Here is a 6,000-nt window from a genome sequence, read left to right on the forward strand (position 1 = left end):
AAAACTGTGAAGAAAACTGCCAAAGCTAGGAGAGCATTATATGTGTAATGTTCCAGTGGCTTATTCTTGGAGCTATCAAAGAGACATCTGATGCACAGAGTTTGTAGTTGAACTTGTACATTAAAGTCAGTGGGAAAGCAACACCTCTCTTCATGCCGCCTGTTTCCTAAAACAAATATTGAAATAAGGAAGGATGCCCAAAAGATGGCACTCATGGGACCCCAAGCTGGGTGGAGAGTTTCGCGCGCTCCACTTGGTGCTTGTTCCACACTCGCGTTTCCCGAGACCCACATAGCCGTGATGATCAACCAATCCCAGGTCATGACCAATACAATTTAACGGGTCATTGCACACAGGTACAGTTGTCAACTTTGTTGAATACAGGCTGAGTACAGTTCAGCAGCTTACTGTATCGAGACTGTTAGGATGTTCCAGGAACCATAACCGGGTCGCTGTCTGAGAGTTCATGGCTGGTGTCAGAGGACCGTCTGTGTTCAAGCTGGCGTCACTTAGATCTAGTTTCATTTGCAATGCTACTAAACAATATTAAAATGCCTGCTAACATACAATGGTCTTGAGATTCCCAAGCCAAGGAGGTGTTGCTATGCAGTAGAGTGTAAAAAAGGAGTGTCATTCCATGATGTCAGATACATGTAATTTCCCTGATTAAAAAGCACCGGGCTAATGTTGACAATATGGGAAGCAAACCCAGCACATTGGTGCGAGGCAAGAGTTTCACAAACTCTGCCGTTCCTGAAATTTATTGAAAGATGGGTTTGGTTTTAAAAACAACAAAATTTGAGCATTTTACCAGTTTGCTGTGATATTACAAGCGACTGCTACTAGTGACACAGTGTCAATGTGCATGGACTTTGCTAATGATCAGCCTGGTGATAACTGCATCTGTTGTTGAAACCACCCTGCCTCACGGACCGGTCCACGAACTACCCCCACGGACCCCCAATACGGACCACCAAAGGATTCTCTGCATTTAGAAAATGGCGGGCGATGTGTCGATGCCGTCAAAGCCATGGAGAAAAGTCGGCCGATTTCATTCATTTGCTCGGGAGTATTCCCTGAATCTGCGCATTTTAATACCGTAATGCGTCGTAGAAAGGAGACTGTTTGGGCAGCAAATTTTATACCCCGCTTCGCACCAATTCACAAAAATTTGTCGTGGACCGAGCACGCTTGTGCGGCGGGCTCCCCAAACGTCTACTCACGCAAAAAAGAAAATGCGACTACTGATAGTCGGTGAGTAAATTTCAAAGCAACATAAAGTTAATCATTGTAAGCTCGAATTACTCATGTACTAGCACAATTCTTGGATTACAATAATTTACAGTCCAATGCAAATTTAAATTAATTGTTTTCTTGGACCTCGGAAATCAGAATTATGGCTTGTGCCGCGGGCTGTCCAAACGTCAACTCTTTAAGCATGAGCTGCTATTTTTTTGTGATAGGGAACTTTGTGGAAAAAAACAAAATTATGGCTATCATGAGGCTCCTGTCAGGCTTCAGAGCAGCTGCTCGGATTTCAATGCGAAGGTGTTAAAGTCAAAGCTAAATTCAGGCCAGAATGCAGGACTGGCCGTTTTTATGCTAGAGACGTTAAAGTCGTCTGAGACGTTAAAGTCGTCTCAAGACGACTTTAACGTCTAGTATAAAAACGAGAAATAAGACAGCCGCATTTAACAGCTGACGACTTTAACGTCTTGTTTTAAGTGCGTCGTTTAGACGCACTTAACAGACGACTTTAACGTCTCAGACGTTAAATGCGTCTAGTATAAAAACGGGACGCCCTAACTTGGACGCATTTAGCCCTGAGTCCTTTGTTAATCTGCACTTCGTTCCTTCCTTGCTCTCTTGGTCGACAAGACAAACAAGCCATGCACCGAGGCTAAATCTAGTTCCTCGTCCATCGCCAGAAAATGCTGATTCCTAGACTGATTTCCCGGGGGGGGGGGGGGGGGGGTACTGCCATATATGGGCTATATAGGTATGTGCCGCTGTGAAGGGTATGGTTTTCAAGCAGTTTACTCTAGCATAGGGTATATAAATCAGAGCGTTTGGGTCTAGAATAGGGTATCATTTTTCACGAAACTGACCAGTCGCTTGAAGATTTTATCAAGACTAAGGAAACCAGAAATTCCCGCTCAAAAATATTAAAAAGTCGAGTCAGCAAAGTTTAAATTTGCGCAACTCAGCCTCAACAGTGTCGATAAATGGCTATCATGAGAAACTTCTGGATATTATTAACTGTCAAGTATCGGTATTTAGACGGAAATCGGTGGGAGTTTACTCTGGTATGGGGTAGCAAAATTCAGCTGAACTAGCTCTGGTATAGGGGTTCCAGGGTCCATGCGGCACATCCCCACCCAGAAATTCCTAAAGTACCCCCCCCCCCCCCCCGGGACTGATTTCTGTCACAAAAAAAATATTTTTCATCTGTCCTTCCAGGTGGAGTCGAGACATAAATTTAAGAAGCTGCAATTCCGCCACATTATTTGCTCATATATTCGTGTGTTAACGTTTATTTGGTGCCGAGTTTGCTCGTGCCCAGTGTCTTCCGATAATAGAACCTAGTCATTTTTTTAGAAAAATCTTGTTTTTGTCCGTTAGTTTGTCTACTTTTATGCGTCCCGTTTTTATACCAGACGGCTTTAACGTCTCAGACGTCAAATGCGTCTTGACGACTTTAACGTCTCTAGCATAAAAACGGCCACTGTCAGAATTTAGGCTCGAATATCCGCATAAATTTCTCGCTCTATCGGTTAAGCCTTAACAAGTCCAGTTACGCGTGTCTCTGGCTCTGTTCGTGCTATGATAAAGCAATTAAAGTCAAATTCAGGTCTGGACATGACTCGTTCAGGCCTGAAATGTTCGTACGGGTGTGATAACGTGGGAAAGATGTTGACCAACATACAATTTGGAGTAACAATAATATTATTTGCTTTCAACAATTGGGCTGAAATCTGAAACACAGGGTTTTCCAGGTGATCTGGTGTGGTAATTTGGAGGACTGGGAAGAAAAATTTTAAATTTTAAATTTTATATTCAGATACAACAAGGCTGCCTGCACATACCTGCACTGGAATATCAGTTCAAGATTTAAAATTAGCACAAAAGAAAGATGGTACGAACACGAGACGCAAACAGTGTCAGAGGGAAATCATATAACAGTTCTATGGGACATGCCCATATCAGACAGATCGTGAGATAAAAGCCAACAGACCAGACATTGTCATCAAAAACCAAAAAGAAAAAAAGTTGCTTACTCATCGACATGTCCATCCTGATTGACAAGAACACCTCAGTAAAAGTAACAGAAAAACTATCTACTGTAGTTACATGTACGAGGACCTTGAAATTGAGATCGAATGTATTTGGGGAATGAAAACCGCAACAGTGCCAGTGGTCAATTAGGAGCCCTGGGACATATAAAGAAAGGGATGGAGAAATATATCCAAACGATTCCAGGGAACATCGAAATCAGAGACCTGCAGAAGATTGCACTGCTTGGAACATCTCAAATCCTAAGAAACTGCCAACTGATTGGCTGATCACTTGATTGAGCATAGGACGTTCGTGCTTGAGGTCACGGAATCAAAAATTCCAGCCAGACCAACATTCAGGGTCTTCAAATACAGTAACTGAGGAGAAAGTGCTGCCTTTGTGATCACATCTGCAAATGGTTAGACTTTGTAGTCTTCTCGGATTAGGACAATAAACCATAGGCCCCATCTCACAACCTTTCAATGTTCATAAAAAAGTGGGACGTAAAAGAACCCACACACTTGTCGCAAAGAGTAGGGCATGGAGTACTGGTGTTGCAGTCAGGCATCATTTCCTTCATTCTTGGGTTGGGCGAGATTGCTAATGGACTAATAGAGGCTGCCGGCGGCGCCTGTATGTGCTGAGGTCCGGTCTCAGCCATAGATTGATAACTTGTAAAGCACATTTCAATATGCATTTGAGAAATGCACTATATAAATCCATAACCATCTCATCATTTTCATTTCATCCATCAAATAGACTTCTAATGCATCGTAACCCTAGCCCCAAGGATTGGGCCTGAAATAATAATGCTCTATCATGGTTTCAGATAAAAGGAAATTAATAATATAATAATATGGGTGACAAATTACTCCTTAATTTTGGCTCGAAATTTCAGCGTTAATTTATAATTTCACATGTGAAATTACATTGTTGCCATGGCAACTTTTCATATAGTTCTAAAATGGCATCCAGTTTTGAAAATTAAGGAGTAATTTGTCACCCATCTTATTAATAGCTAATCAAATGGTATACCCGTAAAATAAGGGAATAATTTCACTTGCGTTTTGTCCAAAATCAAATAATTTCCCTTGCCTAAAGGCTCGGGAAATTATTAGAATTTGGACAAACGCGCGTGAAATTATTCCCTAATTTCACGTGTCACCATTTGATTACCCATACATATTAATAATCATAATAATAATCACTCAAGGTTATTTAGCTGAGTACGAGTGCTCTACTAATTGGGGAGATAACAAATTAAGTGAAATCAGAACAAATAAGATGTTGGTTTTTGAAAGTTTAAAGGGTGAACAAATTTATGTCATATGCGATAAATAATTGTCCCAACTCTAGGAATTAAGTTGTGGGGCATACTGGTGGTGGGTTTTGTTGCTCATTGACAACTGTGTCTTTTTATATACACTGAAATTATTACAGTGAAACCGGTTGCTCATTCGTGCACCACCTCGCAATAATTTCACACAATGTTGGGGTTTTGATTGGCACTTTGCTCTGAGCAATTTGAAGGTTCAAATTTTGCAACTTACATAGTTAAAGTACAGTGGTATGCCTCGAACTGTAATTACTTTGTACACCTTCTTTGTAGTCGTTTTCGAATTATTGATTGAACTAAAATATTTTGGAACGCCCTTCAAAATGCGTTTGAAATGATTAATTTCTTCGAAGGAAGTTTACCTCCGGAATCCAGTATTGGCGAACGGATATGTTGTTGTATTAAATGGACTTTCACCACATTGTTTTCGCAGAAAACCAGTTGTGCTTAATGCTAAGAAATCGTGGTGTTGAATTGAAATTTATATATTATTTATTTATTTACTGATTAAGTATGAAAACATATATGGTGGAATCAACAATATGACATAGGTCCCCTACGAGGTTAACCACCAATTTCAACCCCTTTACAGTCCTAAATTAAATTCTTGTAAGTTTTGTTTTAGGTCCATGAAGGCATATTTGAGACATCATGAACAGTTTTAATTGACTTCACAGAACTTGCGATAATTTAACAACCTGTCTCTTCCACCTTTCCTTTGCAGAAAGAAGACACTGTGGAAAGAGGGGACAAGTCATTTATTTAGAGGGTGGGGAGGCTGGTAAAAAGATGAAGAACATCATTGAGCTTATTAACAATAATTTATTTTAGCATATGATACTTAAACAGTGGATAGCGTTTAAGGTGTGCGCTGATTGGCAACTCAAACTCCAGATATCCTTTGCTATTCACCTCCGAGCAATTCGCGTGGAATTTGCAGCTGAAAATGTTGTAATCTTTGCAGAAAATAAATCAGTTGAAATTATCTTTTTGTGCTATATTATCTCGCTGTTTTAGTATATACTAAAACAACCATTTACCTCAGTGTTGGTGGTAAATATCCGCCACTAGCCACCTCCACTTCACAGAAGTTGCGATGATTTAACAACCTGATTGTCTCTTCCGCCTTTCCTTTGGAGAAAGAAGATGCTGTGGAAAGAGTGGGACAAGTCATTGATTTAGAGGGTGGGGAGGCTGGTAAAAAGAGGAAGAACGTCATTGAACTTATTGGAAAACGGGCAGGCCACAACCGTTTCTATGGCTTGTCTGGGTGGATAGGGTCGGATAAGCTTAAGCACTGGTCGTTGAGAACTGCTTCGACAATTCTCAGATAAAAGAAAAAAGAAAGGAAAGGAACTTTATTTAAGTGTCTTGTCATTCTAGCGCTG

General features: G+C 40.6%; 1 long non-coding RNA gene across 1 annotated transcript in view; it reads right to left on the reverse strand.

The window, feature by feature from the left end:
* LOC138013497 (uncharacterized) overlaps positions 1 to 6,000 on the reverse strand; it is a 22,333-nt gene that overhangs the window by 11,451 nt on the left and 4,882 nt on the right. The window contains exon 2 of the long non-coding RNA XR_011125247.1: positions 5,653 to 5,761. This is a non-coding gene — a long non-coding RNA (uncharacterized lncRNA). The remainder of the gene's footprint in view (positions 1 to 5,652; positions 5,762 to 6,000) is intronic.

Source organism: Montipora capricornis, chromosome 8 (assembly GCF_036669925.1).
Source record: "Montipora capricornis isolate CH-2021 chromosome 8, ASM3666992v2, whole genome shotgun sequence".
In the NCBI taxonomy this organism is placed as follows: Eukaryota; Metazoa; Cnidaria; class Anthozoa; order Scleractinia; family Acroporidae; genus Montipora; species Montipora capricornis.